Genomic DNA, 20,753 nt, shown 5'->3' with positions numbered 1-20,753 from the left:
TATTTTATTATTTACATATTATAAAATAAAACATCTATCTAAAACACTTAAACGCTTGCAGTATCTGGCGTATCTGGGTAGGTTATTTCATATTACGTACCCCGTTGTAGTGTGTATTGTAAATTAAAGCCATATACTAATAGAAAATTGATAACAATATAAAAAAAAATGATTTTAATATAATGTCAAATTATTTTATTTCGATATTTTAAAAAAGTGGAATATGTTTTTATAATTACAGCAAGGAGTCAAACTAATTAAAGTAGTATTGTTGCACCAAATTCACACACAAAATTAATCGTATTTCAGAATATTGTTCTCTTGTAGTTTCCATTGCAAGTAATGTCTTAAATATAATTTTGTTTACGGTGTACTTGACTCGAAGGGGGTGATAGAGGTACGAACTTAAAGAACGCGGTTTTTAAGATCGCGAACTTACTCGGCTCGACGTCGGTGACACAGGTGAAGCTTACTCATTCTGTATTGCGATGTCGTCAGACAGACAGAAGAAGCTTTGTGGCGATACATAATTGTGATTAAAAAACCCGACTTCAAGTACATCGACAAGTAAAACATCGTAGGTAGACGAAAAAACAGTCAAGTAAATACGCGTTATAAGATATAACCCAAAAACTACTTATTAGATCGATATCAAATTTAAATGAGATATTATGTTTCGCTAGTTCGTGGACGCGCAACGCTTGTAGTGTAGGTATTTGTAATTTTTGTTACTTGCGATTGAGAAATTACTCAAAAAGAATTATTTCAGAACTTCGTCTTTTTTGGTTTTTAAAATGTAATACGATACAATTCCTAAGTAATACAAAGCGTCTTCTGTCGAGGACATCGCAATAGAGAATGAGTAAGCTTCACGTGTGTCACCGACGTCGAGTTGAGTAAGTTCGCGATATTAAAAACCGCGTACTTTAAGTTCGCACGTCTATCAAATGATTTTTTGGAACTTATAAAATCACCTAAAGTATCAACCATTCCGACCGTTATCGAAGGCTGGAATCGTATTAATTTTCTAAATACTAATTATTGTTAATGACATAATTATTCTTAATGAAATTATTGTAAACGACGGAATTATAATATTTATGAAAATTATATTTCGTATTAAAGCAAAAATGAGAGTTACCTAATATATTATTAAGAAGAGACATATTATTTATCTTGAAATTATGGTATTCTTTCATTACGTTGTAATTATAATAATATTTTTCTTGTAAAACAAATACAAAAATAGACGGAAAAATAAAATCCTTCGAGCTTAGGAGTGTCCTATGTACGCATTGGCTCCATTAATAAATATTAATTACAATTCGTTTTCTTTTATTGTTTTTCTCATAGCTTCGAAACCATAAACATCAAAATACAAGTTTTTTTGTCGTTAATTTTTAATACACGGAATCATTTTAACGGTCACAAAGTGTTGCGTTATAAGTGAAATTAATAATACCATTACTTATTTCAATATACGTAGAAGAGTAAATAATATAGCTACTAACTTTTACCCGTGGTTTCGCTCACATTGGTTTTTTTTTATTATAAAAAGTATGCTTGTTACTCCTAATACCTCCAATAATAGGTGTACAAAGATTCATGATGATCGGTTAAGTAGTTTTCGCTTGAAAGCGTGACAAACAAAGTTACATTCACATTTATAATATTATTAGGGATTAGGGATTGCGTACTGTGCTTAAATAAAGTCAATTTCAATTTATTATTTATTTACTAGCCCACGCACTTTTGTAATTAAATAGGGAAACCGATGAATATTTAAATAATTGAGACCAACTTTTTTTGCTCAACTATTTTCGCTCAGTAAATATCTGCTTTGAATTTCGATCAAATACAGTTGAATTTATAAAAGACAAAATATTATTATTCATTTGTAAAAAAAAAAAACGGACAAATGCACAATGTTCAATTAAATCGAAGAAGTCGTTGGTCCTTCAAGTCTGACTTTTTTATGATTCTATTGTAGACATTACAGAAAACAAATCACGTTATTGTTTAAGATACAAAACTTATTGGTTTTTATTTTGTAAACATGGTATAGACTCAGAAACTTTCTCCAAAAATGACCAATAAAATTTTAATGTACCGAGCGTCTACTAATTCTCTAATAAATAATTGCAACGGCTAGGTGAGAGTAACTACATTACATAAAAAGAAAGTTACGTTCGTAACCTCACGCCAAAGTTTTATGAAACATTAGAATTTTACTTTTTTATTAATTTTAATAGAAATTTCTGAATATTGATTCTATCTTTTTATTTCTGTAATTTTTAATAAAATAGAGGCATTCAAAAATATTTAATGCATAATTCTGAATAAGCTTTTTACTTTTTTAAGTGAGGTATACGGACATAACAAAGGAAAATTCTATGCTTCTATTTCAATTGTTTTGCGCTGGCATTGGAAAGTGTATGAATGGGCCATCGCAGCGTTTTGTGCGCTCTCATTGAGTGTGATTGCTATTTGTTATGTTGTTTTGCGTTTGTTGAACGCGACGCCACGTACTCAGGAACAAGTGCAGAAATAGTTACATGGATGAAGGGTAGTTTTAGAAAATATGCGAATAAATTTAATTTATACGTGAAGCAAAAACTTTGTACCCTTTTTATGAAAATTGCGCGGACGGAGAACTATGAAATTTCGCACAATTAAAGTTTATATAGAGAAGTACAGGATGCTACTTTTTTTTAACTATACACAAAGGTTGTGTGGCTATAGCAGTAAAGAATATAGCTAGTCCCTCTCTTCCCGTGAGTGTCGTAAGAGGCGACTAAGGGATAAACACAGTTCCACTAACACCTTGGAACTTAAAAAGCCGACAGATGGCGGGATACTATCCAAGTGCTGGCTTTGAAATACACATGCCGAAGACGGGCAGCAGCGTCTGTAGTGCAACATGAGTTCACGCCATTTTTGGTGGGAGCTTGTGGCGGCCTGTGTCCAGCGGTGGACTGCTATAGGCTGAAGTGAGTGACATAAAAATACATTAAATCAATTAAAAAAAAACATTCACACACTATCATGTATTTAACACACACACACGCGCATATATCCATTATACATTTGTTGATTATTGTAAAAGTATAGTCTTTGACAACAGATCCTTAACACTTTTCAAACTTATAATTTAAATTAATTATAGTCGAATTTCGACGACTAGTATATGTAAATATTCTACGCCAAACATTATTTTTGATTGAAATACAAAAAACATGAAATGAAACATTACGGAAATTAAAAATAGATATTGGTCGATTCTCTATTAACCCTCTTAACCCTTACAACTTACGGGTATGAAAAATAGATGTTGTTCGATTCTCAGACCTACCCGATATGCACACAAAATTTCATGAGAATCGGTCAAGCTGTTTCGGAGGAGTTTAACTACAAACACCGTGACACGAGAAATTTATATATTAGACTAGCTGACTCGGCAAACGTTGTCTTTCCGCTAAACGCTAATTAAACATAGGGATTGGTGGTAGAAGGTTGAAAATTAAGGGTTGTATGTATTTTTTAACCCCAAGTCATAACAAAATAAAAAATAAATAATTTATCTAAAAATTAAAAAAAAAATTAGGGGTGGACTACCCTTAAAATTTAGACGGATGAAAAATAGATGTTGTTCTATTCTCAGACCTACTCAATATGCACACAAAATTTCATGAGAATCCGTCAAGCCGTTTCGGAGGAGTTTAACTACAAACACCGCGACACGAGAATTTTATATATTAGATTAACAAATAAAACTATACACAAATAAGTAATTTTCTTGATTGCTTCTAGAAACATCATTTATATCTTTGTGGGTTACGAATCTACGATTCACGGGACTTGGACTTGGAAGAAGTATTTACTATTTTTAATGGAATAAAATATTTGAAATAATGAATGGATAATCTGAAATAATCGTATAATCACTCCGAAAATTCACTTTTTGGCTAAGGAATCACGAGGTAACCTTTTCTTATAACATTAATCATCAGAAGCACGAAACTTATAATTCAAAAGGTTTCTCTTATAGTCTCGACATCTAAATTCCTATCTTTGTTGATTTTCTCTTTTTTTCAGATTCTTAAGAGGCTTTTAACTGTGAGAGGCCAAAAATACACTTCTGCATTTACCTTTTGAACTCAAATTAAAAATGGTATGTCGTTATAACGATCGAGTCTAAAGAAATTTTCTACACTGTTTTTAATAACGTATATTTTTCATTTTGAAAATACATTTTTGTCACGAAACCAAGTTTATTGTTAATATCATATTTATGTGGGAAGCTACGTGTAGTTATCAATTTGTTTATACGTCGTTTCTCAAAGCAACAAAATTTTGGCGAAGTGTTATTCGTGTTACTGTTTTTAAAAAACCAGAGAATTTTAAACGAAATTTCTAAATTTGTTTTTCATATTAAACAGATAATTACTCAATTAGTTGGTTTAGTTGTAGTCACAAGTCAGTTTTATAATCGAATCTTTTAAATGAAAATGAAATTAGACACTTTTAAATATTGATGAAAAAATGTTTTACTAAATTATTGGACATATTATTGAATAGACATATCACATACGTACATATCTTATTACAGTCTTACAAGAGTCAAGTACAGTGTTTAACTTTATTCGAAATATTTGGTTATGTATTATTATTATTTTTTAATACATAAAATCAAGCATGAGAAATGAAATAAACAAATTGTCACCCATACTCAAAAATAAATCTTGTCATTGTAATAACAGGATCTATCAATCTATTGGGGATGTCTATTTTGTATCTTCAGGTTCACGCATCAATTGTGTATGAACTATACAGTACGTCAACTATACAGTACGTTTTTGACGGAGTTTCCAAATAATAACATAGCATGTTTGACACTCAAAGAATAATAAGATATTTTTTAAGTTTTGTTTCTCTGAATATTGTAATTATGTTGATAAGTGTATTTGTTAATACTTTTAAATATAGCGAGATATATAAGAATGTTGTATTGATATAACGATAGACATTATGTATTTATTTTAAGTGTTTTTTAGTATTTTAATTTAAACTGTATTTTTGAATTAAAGCTATTTAGTTTAAACAACAATTATATTGGTTTTACTTCAAAAAACTATCTACATAGCATAAAAGTGTTTTAGGTGTTTTAAAGAACTTTTTAATGATAATAAACAATAGCAGCCTCAATATAGGGGTATATTTACGAAGAATTAAGGCCACAAAATCTCTACGGTGCGTACGTTTATCATCCAATTAACTTATTTCGGTGTCAAAATAATGTTAAAATAATGGCACAATGTTTGCGTGTTGCTTTCCTATCAAAAATTTGTAATTAATAACTACAACACCAGTCGTTTATGGTAATCTAAGTAATTTTTCTTTTACACTAATGTGCTTTGAGTTCAATGTGCTCGAAACCCCACTTTGCAATTTCACTGCCTCCAAGATGCTATCTCTATCAATTATGGCCCATAAAACGTAATGACTTCATCATAAATCTTGACTGTACACGACACAATTTACTTGGTGCTGAATAAATTACGTCAAATCGCTTTTATATACCTACTAATGAATATTGGTTCCATAAAATTAGGGATCCCTTAATTAATCTACGCATTTTTGCAACGTGTATCTACGTGCACGTGACATGTACTAATTGTGTTCAACGACAAACAGTAGAAGATGACGTATCTTGTCATTTATATAATAAAAGCGCATTATGTCAAAAATTTACATAAAATCTAATATTAATATTAGAAAGCTACGAAAACGAATTACAGTGTTTCCTACTTAATTACTGTCGCGGAGTCCAATTTATTTATTGTATCTATAACTGTGTATATGATCGAATATCTTAATATTTTAATATTAAAGTAAAAGCAATTTAATAATTTACAAAATTTTAATAATCTTTATTGAAGTCAAACAATCCGGTGCATTTATCATATATTTTATACATTATTTTCTACGAATTAATGTTAGTGAAAATTTATTTCTTCATTTCAAACAATATCTAAAGATTTTATGTTCTTCGTTTACAAAACAAATGTACAAGAAACCTTCCAGAAGTTATGATTATACGGATTCAGGTGTCCGAAGGTATAACGTGCATTTTCTAATAAACTGCCCGTTGATATAAAATAAATTTATACTAAGATGCTTTAAATTTTTAACACCAGCGCTCGAAATATTGTTTCTATGATACGTTTTTACATATTAACGAATGAAAATATTGAATACATTTTAATTTGCTGTAATAGAATTTATGCTTTTTCTTTCACTAATAAAATATAAAGCACACAAATGGCAGTGACTCTGGCGAAATTATAAGGGATCTTTGTTAACAATGAAATCCCGCAAAAATTTGCGAACTTACTCGTAGTCCTTTACTTACTGAAAGTCATATTACTTATCATAGGGGCTTAATCTTAGCAATTGTATGGAACCTTATGTGTTTAAGTTTAGTTAAACAAGCTTTTATTAAAAGCTGGTGCCAACAGTTCGGGACATTCTCGAATGTACGTTGTCGAGCACCTGCGGACGAAGTTGGCTGCGAGCCACCGGCTAATGTATAGCGTAACTTAGGCATTTAACATCTTAAATGTTGCTGTTTCTCCTCAAGGTGCTATTTATTATAGAGAAAAATGGTACAGCTTATAAGGATGTTTTGTCAAAAATATTTACAATTGTTAAATTTTAAAATAGAGAAGATCACAGGTTTACATTACAGGATACTGAGGACAAATTATTGAATGATTCCTAAAAATCGATAAAAATAAACTTTTAAGAAATTGTGGAATTTTTGGTCATAAATTTTGAACATTTCTGAATCTACTTAATTAGGGTATTGTATTCCCTTGTTGACTATACATTTCATCTACGTAGATGTATTTTTGTATAAACTATTACTTGTACACAATTAATTATAGACAGTTTTACAAATTAGTATGTTTTTTACAGTTTAGTATGGCTGGTGCGAGGCGAAATGGGTTTGATGAGTCTAAATAATCAGTATGACCTGACGTTGCAAATGATATTTGATCAGTAATTACAATGCTTTTACTATACGATATACGCCTATAGGCGATATAAAATCTATAAATAATCTAACCAGATGGCCGTGAACACTAAACGCGTCAAGAAGTTACCACCCAATAAATCTTATGATCCTACAGTGGATGAGGCAAAATTGGTTAAGTTTGTACGACGTTAGAAATTGTTTGACTAACTTCATTATGGCAACGACCTTTCCCCAAGCTTCATCATACTCTTGAAATACTTAGCTAATTAACACGGCATTTAGATAATAAAAGACGATAGCTTATTTAATTGGTGATTTACTAGTGCCACAGACAAATTTATTGATAATTTAGAGGAATGATGATTAATTCAATCATCTGTGAGGAATATATGTACTTTTATTGTATATGAGCTACGAAATATATCTAGATTTGTAAATTATCGACGCGTAACCGTGTCAAATAGATTATAATTAATGAATTTGAGTCTATCTTTTGTAGATATATTAACGTAAAATATTAAGTTATCCTCCGGTCTCTATATGTTATCCTCCGGATTTAGGAATATTTTCTAAAAATAAAAAAATCTAGATTATTGTAATTTTACTCACATAAAGACAAATTTATTTATAGTATGTATATATACAGTACTGACTGTTGTGCTGGCGGTCGCAGGTTCGATCCCGCTCACGACAGATATTTGTATTGGCCAAATAGATGTTTGTAGTGGTCTGTATTGTGTGTGCTTCCGGACACCCAACACAGGAGCAAATTCTACTGGGGGACGTTGAGTGTGAATCGTTTATTTATTTATTTATTTATTTATATGTACGCAGTATAAGTACAATTTATTAGAAAATTAAGTTTTACGTTGTTTTACTCCCATAATTGAATATGTGTAAGAAAAAAGTCTGAAATAACAAATTTCAAAGTTTCTTCATTCGTGTTAAAAGGGTAAAAATCAAAATCGGATGACTATATGTAAAACTAAGATTAATCTGTAAATCTGAATTAAATTATACTGTAAGTTGTGTTCTCAAAATTTATTTCCAAAAAAATGTACATATGTTATTTTTGGAAACACAAATTCATGAACTGGTTCTTGTGATTGTGTTACACAACTGTCAACAGCGGTGTAAGTTATTTGCATAAGTGTTGGTGGTTGCGATCCACGCGACACGCGAATGCAAGTGACCGATTATACCAGTTTATTATGCGCGACATCTTTACACTGAAGAAGTTTGACAATGGTATAAATCCGAAGAATTTTCGCGTAAGAGTACGAAATTAGATTATGGTTAATTAGACGTTTAATTTTTCCCTTAAAAACTATTTTCGCTAGATATATCTAGGTATATATATATATATATATATATATATATATATATATATATATACACTTGTCAATATACAGTTTTTTCTTTAAAAGATGTAAAGAATAGTAGTACCCAAGGCGGTCAATACAAGAGAACTACTTATCTGTAGGTATAAATGAATTTTAGAAATTAAAACAACTATACGACTAAAAATATATGGGTATAATCTATCGACTCTAACATTACACAAGTTTACGAATTATATTAAAAAGTCTTTACAGAGTAATTTCTTTAAAAAAATATTTAAATATAATAATTCTAGAATATGTGTTATAATTTTCTTTTGAAACTCAGTGACAAGCGATCTTATCACCTTTTTAATAATTATTGACTTCCTTAACACAAATAAGAAGTTTATTTAGATTGTTGGTATATCTACCAACAATATGATGATAACAAAATTATATCTATACTAACATTATAAATACACCGAAGACGGGCAGCAGCGTCTTCGGTGCGACAAAGCCAGTACTGCGGTCACCAACCCGCCTGCCCAGCGTGGTGACTATGGGCAAAACACATGAGTTCACGTTATTTTTGGCGTAAACTTGTGGAGGCCTATGTCCAGCAGTGGACAGTATAGGCTGTAATGATAACATTATAAAGTTGAAGAGTTTGTTTGAACGCGCTAATCTCAGGAACTAATGGTTCGAATTGAAAAATTATTTTTGTGTTAGATAGCCCATTTACCGAGAATGGCTACATTGTATTTAGTATATTTTTTCTTTAAATTAATGCCGTTGAGACCGCTGGGTTAGTTAGTAATTATATAAAAATAATAGTAGGTAGGGCACAGCAGTATTCTGCTCAAAATCTGGAGCAGTCAGACTGGGGAAGTAACTCGACCTTACAGAAGATTATAGCTAAATAATATTGCTTACAAGCAGTGTTCTGTTCTTGTGGTGAGTAAGGTGACCAGAGCTCCAGGGGGATTGGCAGTAAAGTAAGCAACGCGCTTGCAATGTTCCTGGTCTTGCAATCATGTACCTATATAAACTACGGTAATCACTTACGATGAGGTAAGCTTACGTACTCTTGTTTGCCGACCAAATTGTTTAAAAAAATATTCTTATGCCAAAGTGAATTAAAATTATTCTAATTTTATAATTATACTTTTAGTTATGATAAAAGTAATTATGGTCAATAAAGTTTCATTATACTTATCGACAAGCCTAAATTTATAAAATCTGTTTATGAGTACCTTTTACTCCACGCCTTCACAGTGTAAGTCCATTATAACGAGTTAATTTCATTTAATGATATAATTAAAGCGATCATTTATTAAATAAAATGGAGTGTATGTTTGTAATATTAAAATAACCGCTTTTTACTAAATACGTATGGATGTATACACGATACTTATACCAAAATAACTTTTTTTTACTATTTTTTTCGGTCTGCCTGTCTGTCTGCCTCTCTGATTGTGCTGGCTAATCTCTGAAACGGCTGAATCGATTTTGACGGGATTTTCACTGGCAGATAGCTGATGTAATTAGGAGTAACTTAGGCTACTTTCATTTTAGAAATTTATTTATTTTATAGCTCTGCGAACTGAACAATAACTTTTTTGTTAAATTCTAAAAAGCTTGTTAAAAAACAAAGGATGAAGTATAAAAATTGTACACAAAAATATAAATTAAGAAAAAAAAACAAGCAAAGACATAGGTATAGTTAAGTAAATTCGTCACGAATTCTTGGATTTAGAATTTGGTACTTTAGATAAAGAATAATGTATTAAGGCCTAAGGCAAGGTCTTCGTTCACGTTTAGGTAAATATGTAACTTTTGTTCAAGTTAGTAAGATAAAATATTTTAGAGAAAATTGTGTCATTTATTTTTACTTGATTGACTCACGAATTATAAATTTACAAGATGTTTACAAAAAAGAATAATTTATTTTAATAGTTATGTAATATATCTTTTATTAATTGAAGTCATCTTGAATCATTGTTGTTATAATTTTAAGTAATGACTTGCTTACTTTCTGCTTGTTTGCAAATACCCACAGAGTACTATGATATCAATTGCAAATACCTTTACTCTTCATGGATAGCAATAATGTAAATAACGTAGTCTAAGTAACTTAAGATTTAAATATTATTTCTAACAGAGATAGTCTTTTGGCTAAATTGAGATTAATTGGTTCGTCGTTTCGACGAGCGTACAAAAAGTTTCGGTTACACTTAACAACATATCGGTCGATATTTCTAAGACTTTCTTTTTTTAAACACAAACTTAATATGTCTTTGTTGTTTATAAAAACAAAATGGATTTTCATAAAAAAATATTTTTTTATCAGAAAAAAATGGATCTGGCCGAAATGGAAATAACCTTTGTGACTAAATTTTCGTGTGTATATAAAATTAAATTAATTGTCTACTTTAACCGCTAAAGTATTATAAAATAGTAAAATACACGACAATTGTTTACAATGTACAATATTTATTATTGCCAATTAGTTATCGAAGTACAACGTAGCGTAAATATGTACTGTAATGATTTAATTATAACAGTCAGGAAACACGAATCATAATAGCGCAGCGTATCTTTGTTGCCCTGCGGCGTAAATTGGTTTGTACACTTGTTAGTAGAAAATAGACGTCTAAGCAATAAAGCAAGTAAATTATTTCTTTGGCACCTACGGATTTATTGATTTTTCTAAGTAACTTTAATTATTTACGAAGACAAGCAATTATTCTAGCTAGATTAGATTAAATTTTTATATAAGGAGTAAAGTTTCTAAATTGTTTTGTTAGATTTGTATTTAAGTTACGGAAAGTGTATTCGAAGTTCATATAGGTAACAGTGATTTGTATTTTTATAAAAATTTACCAAATTTGTATTCATTTGAGAGTACTTAAGGACATTCTTCACTATATATAGATAGAGCATATATATATATATATATATATATATATATATATATATATATATATATCTTATACTATTAAACGAGCAATTCTTGTATATATATATATATAGAATCTGAATCTCGAAAACGGCTCCAACTATTTTCATAAAATTTAGTATTTAGGGGGTTTCGGGGGAGATAGATCTATCTAGCTAGGATTCATTTTCAGGAAATGTCGTTTTATCCCTGTTTTTAGGAATTGAAAAAAATATCGTTAGAATAAGAAGGTAAATTTCGCATAAGTCAATGTAGTTGCAATAGCTCGGTGGGAAATCGGCCGCTCGGGATCAACCGAGAAGATCATGGTTCAAATCCTCATGTCCCTGATCAATTATTTTTTCTTTTTCTTTTTCTAATTGCACTCGTTATTTTTTATTTAAATAGACTGTTCTTATTTTTTATTATTATGTCGGTAAAATCGAAAAATATTATTCATATTTTATCAATATGTAATTCGTAAAAATACCGAGCTTAGCTCGGTCACCCGGGTACTATATATATATATAATGAGAGAATATATATATATATATATATATATATATATATATATATGAGGATGAGAGCATATATATATATATATATATATATATATATATATATATATATGCTCTCATTTTGCTGCAGTAATATACGACCCGACTTTACCAAATAATTAGTTACTGAATATGAGTGTCCACATTGTCTGCATGGTAAGTACGATAGTCACATACCAAGAGTTGGAGCGACATCAGTGTAGATATTCAGTACTTCATGAGTAATTTCTCGAGTTCAAGCTGTATACTGAGCTACGAGAACGAGATTCAGTATAGTACTTGCAGTGTTTAATTGGCAGAAATTTTCGCTGACAATTCGTAAAATTCATGGTTTATACTTCAGAAACTTCCTCGAGGGCTTTAGTTTGGCATAAGAATATTTGCGTTTCTGAATTGTTTGTTTACCAAGTAGGAATAATCTTGGCTTTTAAGAACAATATTCATTCAATTGTTTGACGTGAATATGTTTTTAAAATAACTTCCATAAGTAATAAATAAATAAGGCAATTTAAGGAAACGAATGATAAAAAAATCCGGAGATACAGTTTGGTGAGCTTTCTCTGTTCAGAAATAAATGTATTAGAGATTATTTTATGTCATAATAAATAATCTGTTAACCTCTTTTATATATAACCCAGAGCCTGCGAGGGTTAAACCTCATCATCATCATCATTTTGTAAATACTGAAAGTTTCTCAGCATATGCATCCAATATAGGTAGAACCAATGACCAAATATGAAGTTAAGCTCATAGTTGCTTTGGCAGATACCAGGGAGCAAAGGTGTACAAAAAGCCAACTAACTTGAATTCTACTAAATTGATTGAGAAATTTTCAGATTTTCTGAAATGACGAGTCTGGCCCTCACGAGCTCTTTATCTAATAGGTTAATTAATCGGCTTCAAAACTTTTGTCAATAAAACACTATTTATGTTTAAAATAAAGTAGATAGCGTATAGTTTTAATCATTATTTCATTACGATGTATAGATTGTCTAAAAAAAGGGCTAAATAGTCATAAGTCCGCCCATTGTACTGGACATTGCATTACTGCCCATTCTGTAACTATCTAAAAGTTATCTTTTTTTAAAAATATACAACTAGGTCTGCAAACAAGCGTACGGATCATCTGATGGTAAGCAATTACCGTAGCCTACAGAAGCTTGCAAGATCGGAAGCATCGCAAGCACGTTGCTGACCCTACCTCCAATCCCCCCTGGAGTTCTGGTCACCTCACTCACCACAGGAACACAACACTGCTTGAAAGCAGTATTATTGTTGTCCGGGTAGGTCAGTTGATTATTGTGTACTCAAAAACAAAAATACTCTGATAGGAGGGCGTTATCATCAAACCATATTTCTTTATAGTTGTTATACTGAGAAATATTTATGTTACAATGAAGTAGGTTCATTGTTCCTATAATTGTGTATTTTGCAATTGAAAATAATGTCAACATTAGTTTATATCGACAAGTAATATAAAGTAGGCAGACGAAACAATAGTCAAGTAAATATATATTACGAATTATTAACTTAAAAAGTACTTAAAGGGTCTACATGACAAACACCAGCGTTCGATTACAAAAATTCATCGTTAAAAAGTTATGAGGTTACATAAAAAAAATATAGTCAAACCGATAACCTTACGACAAGTTAAGTTTAAGTAACAAACTTAAAATAAGTTTAAAGAAGTTGTACAATAATCAATCATTTTAAAACATTTTTCAAACGAACTATCGAGATTACTTAATTCATAGTTCCACTAAAAATTTAACAACATAAATGATTCGCCAGAAAAAAAGAATTTGATTGATTCTCAAGACAAATTCTACTATGCAACTTATGGTGCATAAAGAAGCCAAAAAAATGAATACACAGTCACAATACATTATACTCGGCGAGTATATCCAACGCATTTAAAGTACGCTGCAGACATGTGAAACCGCAGCTGCTAAGAACGAAATCTTCTCAGCACTAAGTCACGTAGCTCTTGTATAATATCTGGAAATTCAGTGGGACTATCTAAATTGCTTGAAGTCAGATAATAAACGTACCGGATACAGCTAGTGGGGATTTATGAAACTACGCTCTGAATTAAAGTTGGTCGACACTTGATACGTGCTGAATGGAATAACATGTCGGTATTTATCGAGGTACTTATAACTAAAACGCAATGTAATATATCGATCGCACTGGTTATACTCGAGTTTGTTTGAATAAAAAAAAAATGGCTATGATAATATTCCAGTTTAATATTTATTTTACTTTTTGTTTTCATATTAATTCGTGTCGTCAAATTACTTTCGTATTATCATTTATAAAAGTAAATATAATGTAACGCATTGTCACATCGGTCACGACAAATATTTTTATGGCCAATAAAAATGTTTGCCGTGGTCTGGGTATTTGCGCAGTCCTTGTGGGACCCCACCGTGCCTCGGAGAGTACGTTAAGCCGTTGGTCCCGATTGTTATCATGTACAGCTGATAGCGATCGTTACTCATAGTAGGGAATAGATCGGTCAACCCGCATTGGAGCAGCGTTGTGGATTAAGCTCTGATCCTTCTCCTACATGGGAAAAGAGGCCTAATGCCCAGTAGTGGGATATTAAAGGCTGAAGCGACGAAACTAATTATTACATACATTATTTTTTTTAGTGTAACTTCTTTAAAATCGTAGTGATTTGAAACTCGAAACCAAATATGAATCAAAATGCGTCAAGATAAAGAAAAAAAAAATCACATAAACGAATAGAATAGAATGCCATAGAATACATTACAAATCTCTCATTGGCTAGTTTCCAGAAGTTTCACTTCTGCTCTGTGTGGATTGCATGCACGCACTTTTTTATAAATTACTGTTTGACTATCTAAGGTATGAAGTCAAAAGAATACAAAAATGTTATGCTGCCTACATAAATTGACTTAAAAGGAGCTTAAACTTCTATAAAGGCAGTTTAACTTCCAGTTAGGTACGATGAATTATATATTCGGTAAGCAAATCTATAAAATACGCCTCTAAATCGTTATATAAAGTACCTATATTATGTTTTCAAGATAAAAATACTTTTTAAATGTATAAAAAGTATTTCGTTTGGAACCAATGAAATAATTATTGAATATTGAGTAGAAAAAATTTGTTTGAATGAAAAAAACGTAAACGTGAAAAAAAAGTAGTAATGTCACATATTCTGTTACGCATGTTAGGGACACATTGTGATGAAGAAAGTGTTTATTAATTACATTTAAACAATAATAAGTCCTAACATGTTTTTTCGATTCCAACAAATATGTGGAATGTTATGTGTTATAACGGTTATCCATGAACTAACTAGAAGTTATTTGATCACGCAGACTTCAGTATGATCAAGTATGAGTAAGTACACTATGCGATACAAGTATATACATGATCCTTCGTAAACATTTGCACTGTTCCGGCAGTATGCGGCTAAAGTGTTACAGTTAGAAGAGGTATTCAGAAATTCTATGTATATTCAATAGAGCTACCACGTTTCCCATACAACTAAATTTAGATATGTTTATGCGGAAATTTCATCAAAATTTTTATGTCGTTTAAACTGTTGTTAAGCTTCATTTCTGAGAAAAACTTAAGAGAACATTTTTTTTAATATGTAGAGATATTTAGTGAATATTTTCATATTTAATCATGTGTATTACAAAAAAAGACGGATACTTGAAGGATTTATATTGATTTAAGTGCTTTTAAGAGGCTTAAATACTTTTAAAATTATGGTTTGTTACGATAGATTTGTTCCGGGTTCAGTAGTTTACTAGTAAACATTTTTTTATATAAGTTTTAACATCCATGGGCTCTTAAGTGCCCATGCCTTTTTTTATTTACATTTTAATTTTCAAAGCGTTGAGGCGTATGATTTTCAACATAGCATGCTTCAAATTGCGAACTAAAGTAGTAATTTTCTAAAGAACTACTAATTTTCTCTAATTCGATGGTGAGTCCAAAACTGACCGTGATATATATATATATATATATATATATATATATATATATATATATGATGACCGTGAGAGATATTTATGTAGGTTAATAATTAAGATAATTATTTACGACTATGGTTTTTTTAATGCTACATGCTCTATGCATTACTATTTTGTAACACACTACATGATTTATACATTACATGTGTAACTCTACAATGTTAATTTACCGCATTGTCGACGGCCACTCTCATTTTTCTAAAACAGTGCCCGCCGCCAGCTTCGCGAGCACATCCTCATTAACGTTCGCATTCCTATTATGGATTGCCATTTTGAGGCTGTGATCGAGGATTTGTCTACGGTTTGCCTCCACCACCCTCTGAACTCTGCCACTTCTGACGAAGTGGCCGATTGCGTCATCCTTGTCGTCGGTGTGATAGACACAGGTGTGTCTAGTCACCGCGACCACGCATGCGAGACACTATCATAGATTCGGAGCCTCTCCGCCCTCGTCTGGATAACAATGACGTTTTCACTCGTCTGTCCCTGCACCTCATGAATGGTCAAGATTCTCGACTCTTCCCTGGCTCCGTATCCCCGACCTATCAACGCCTTCTTCTCCTCTTGCGTGAAAGTCAGGTACAGGGTCCGGTCCTGTTCTGCTGGTATTCGTGATTCGGTCCTTCCATCCATTCAATCCTTCCATGCGCAACGAGTGGATGATCGAGCTCGAGCTGTAGATCCTGTCGTACACCTCACTGATGGCGAAAGCAACATCTTTTGGTTTTCGATGCGAGCAGGACAGCTCGCATGAGATACTAGTATACATTACTATGTAAGGTCAAAGAATAAATACTGTTTGGGTCATTGTTTATACCTTATACTCATTACATTGTTGTTATTTAAGGTAGGTTAAAAGCTTCAAACTATAAAATAGTTATACAGTAGATATTATAATTTAATAGTCCAATAATTCTTGTACTAACACGAAAGCGATAGTAGACAGATAATTACAGCAAGAGTTGGTTACTATTAAGTGTCCTAAACAAGACAATATGTAAGATGCAATTAAAATGTGGCTAGTCTGGTATTAAGCAATTTATTTTTTATTTTTAGGTACTACTAAATAGTTGCTACTAGTTGCCAAATTTTATTAAATGAATTGTGTGTTTAAATAAAAGTATCACTAATTGTTAATATTATTCACTACTTATTAGCATTTTTACTGTAAATGAACAAGCAGAAACTGGTACAAGCATCCGCGCTTCTGCCTCCTCTCCCCTAGATTTCCATGAAATTGCTAAGCCTTGCTGCGCCTAAGCGTCTAAATTACTATTGCTCTTTAGAGGCAATCTAGCAACTGCTAGATATCATGAAAATTTTCTTTGGAGGGGTCTATGAACCTTTTAATTTTTTAGGACATTTGCTAGTCTACATCGAGATAGGTAGCATGGGCCTCTTACTGCAAAAGTTTGCCTGCTTAAACAAATATTAAAGCTAATAAAGAAAAATGAAAAGGCTCTGGATATATATATATGGTTTTAATTAAGTAGTCTAGCAACTCAATCGTAGCGTCAGTGCCAAGAAACGACATAAAATTGTTGAAAAAACTTAATACTTTTGAAAAAAATGACAAAAAATGGAGACTGTTGCACCAATACTAGATTATTTGATATATTAGATTTTAACTTATAATAACAACCATTTAATAATTTTCCTTAATGTTATTTATATTTATGTAATTAATCTATGTAATGCAAAAATAAGTTATCAAAGACACTTACTACATACCACGATTGTTTCAATAGGAACTTAATCCAATTTACTTTAGTCTAGTTTCGAAGTAGACGGTTTCAATTCGAGACTCTGGTATTACTTGATACGGAACGAAAAGTCTTATTCGAGCTAATTGCTGGAGATAAGATCCGGAATAAAGTCTAATATATCGTATAAAGAAACTCAAAATGGAAATTGGCGATCAAAAAGCAAAAGGATACGTATTTTAGAGTATACTGAATATTTATAAAAACTAGAGAAAACCAAGGATATAATATTTTTTAGTTACGTAGTATGTTCAAAACATCAATTAATATAAATTAAGTTCATGAAAATAGTCAAGAAAGTCTCACGGTAATAAGTAAACCTCGTACAGCGTTTGTTTTATATAAAAGCGAAACAAACGCAGACGTATGTAACTAATAACTTTTTATTTTTATTTTTAATATCACTAGCTCGGCAAACAAGCGTACGGCTCACCTGATGGTAAGCGATTACCGTAGCTTATAGACACCTGCAACACCAGAAGCATCGCAAGCGCGTTGCCGACCCAATCCCCAATCCCCCCAGGAGCTCTAGTCACCTTACTCACCAACAGGAACACAATACTGCTTGAAAACAGTATTATTCTGCTGTGATCTTCTGTAAGGTCGAGGTACTACCCCAGTCGGGCTGCTCCATATTTTGAGCAGGAAATTCCTGCTGTGCCCTACCTCAGTTATAATAATACGAGGACGAAGACAATAGCACGACGTGCAGACTCATATCATAATATTCTTTATCGTAAAAGGATACCTTTATAACTATCATTTGCCGTATAAAAATACAATTTACTAATAATAGACAGTGACGTGCACTTAATAAAGATTGTAACTAAATATTCGTAGCGTGATTTGGTTTTTTGTTTGAGAACGGGAGCGGTAATGGCATATACGGCACGGCGATTTTGGCGATTAGGCTTTGCTGGCGTAAGGTTGTAAGGTTGTAAGTTTACACATGTATTTTCTAGATGACTAAGATTTTTTACTAGAGTTATACTTAATTTATTAATTCCTGTAATTTCATCTATATTAATTTGTATATGTAAGGGATTTCTTGTAATGTTTGAGAAATAAAGTTATCAAAACGTTATTTGCACAATCGCTCAAAAGTTACCGACGATCTCAAAACATCCATTTAATTTAATTAAATAGAGTAATTAAATTCATTTGGTTTCCAAAATTATGTAATTTTGTGATTGAAATATATTCCACAATTTTATGATAAGAGGAAATGTCATCACAAAATTTGCTTGTTTCAAAATTTTGAGAATCTTTATCTACCCAGAGGTGTAACCATGTGAATTCAGCTCTTCATTTATTGCAAAACAAGAAAAGTCCCTTGTGATAGGAACGTACATAACTATAGTGATTTTCAAGTATTTAATAAACTAGTCATAGCATTCATATCATAAAGTAAGGCTTAGCATAAAAGTAAATAAATACGAATTATTATTTATTTCTTGAGCAAGAAAAACTGTCTACAAAATACCAACGTTCAAAGTTTACTGATTAAGGAGTTGAAATCTATGCAATGGTTAGGTAAAGATTGGTCGCGTGGTAAATTACTCGATCGTCTAGTTTCATTCAAAGTTAGGAGTGGGCCACTAACTATGAACATCGGGCCGATAAGATCAGTTTGTCGGGAGCCGGAGTCCGTCGTACAATTGATCAACTTCGCTAAACTTGAGCATTTAAAGCTAATTTAGCGGTCTTGCTATCGTGAATTATTTTGTGTTAGCTAATTTATATACATAATTTATATTACCTTTTGTTGCGTTCTTTATTTAAATTTTGTAGTATTAATGTCGTATTTGCAGTAGATATATGTAATAACAGCCACGTGCATAAATATGGAGGTATATTAATTGAGGTATATTATTTGGGTTACAACTCAAAGTGCTCTCAATTTATTTAGTCTTAGCAAGTTTGGCAAATAAAATACATGACTGTGAAACACATAAATGAAAACATTTTTAAGAAACAAATAAAACGAAGAATAGAAGTCAATTAATAACATTTACTCGTGACTAAAAACATTAAATTAAAACAAACTTAACTTTCATTCAATTTTCTTTTACCAATAAGACGTTGTTTTCTTATTAAACATTTCTCAGTAATGGACAAGATTCGGGGTCACGAAACCATAAGCATTCCAATACACAAGTTACGGGTAAGTGTTTAATTAAATCATCAATACGGGTCTCTTGTGAGTCGAGGTCTGCCAACGTGATGTATCGTTTGTCTTGAGAATAATGTATCTTACAAAGGGAACGAAAAACGGGCTTTAGTACTTGTATTTGTCTTAGAAAATTTATGCTAGCTTATATAGCTATGAACATATATATATGATAGCTTATTGAACCCATTATAATTATTATTGAGACTTATTATTAGTGTACGGAACTGTTTGTACACATACAATAATATAGGAGGAGTTAAGGTGCGAAATAACTTTACTCCACGAGTGCTGTTTTTACACTGGTTTATTCATATTAATACACGTTAATACACAATGTATATGAAACGCTTAGTAGACAAAGAACATAAAAATATATATATATTGAAATAAATTGAATGGACAGAGTATGTATGTATATACTCTGTACATACTGCCCACTCCAAAAAGGAAATAAGAGAAGACACGGATTAAAATAAAATAGATACATATTAAATGTCAAATATCGGTTACAGCATTAATCAAATTTTGTTGAACACTTAATATTTGATATAATTATTTGAACAGCTAAAAGAAGATAAAATATACAATTCATTTCTATCATGTAACTGAACACCATTCAAAGTTAATAACATATTAAACAAACTTGACCGTTATTCAAAACCTAATTAAACATGAGAGTAGCAGTCTTGACTTCCTACTAGTTTTAGCCGTGCGGAAGCGGGACAACCACTGTTTCTGTTGCACTCACTCCCCCCGACGACCACCACCAAAGGCAGTTTTGAGTTTCAGGAACGATTTAGAATCATTGGCGTTTTGATTTTTGACCGAGCTGGTCACTAGTAAGAAGTGCTTGTGCGAAACGCAATCACTTCAAAGTCGTGCGATACTAGTGTTACATCCCATTATTAAGGTAATTAAGTTACCGATTGCGATTTACCAGGTAAAATT

General features: G+C 31.5%; 1 long non-coding RNA gene across 1 annotated transcript; it reads left to right on the top strand.

Moving 5' to 3' along the window:
- Nucleotides 1-786: 786 nt before the first annotated feature.
- LOC123654374 lies at nucleotides 787-20,182 on the top strand. Its single transcript, XR_006743231.1, has 3 exons — nucleotides 787-796; nucleotides 16,657-16,666; nucleotides 20,021-20,182. It is a non-coding gene; the product is annotated as an uncharacterized LOC123654374 (long non-coding RNA).
- Nucleotides 20,183-20,753: the final 571 nt, after the last annotated feature.

This window comes from Melitaea cinxia, chromosome 6 (genome assembly GCF_905220565.1).
Source record: "Melitaea cinxia chromosome 6, ilMelCinx1.1, whole genome shotgun sequence".
NCBI lineage: Eukaryota > Metazoa > Arthropoda > Insecta > Lepidoptera > Nymphalidae > Melitaea > Melitaea cinxia.
This window is presented reverse-complemented; position numbering and strand designations above follow the sequence as displayed.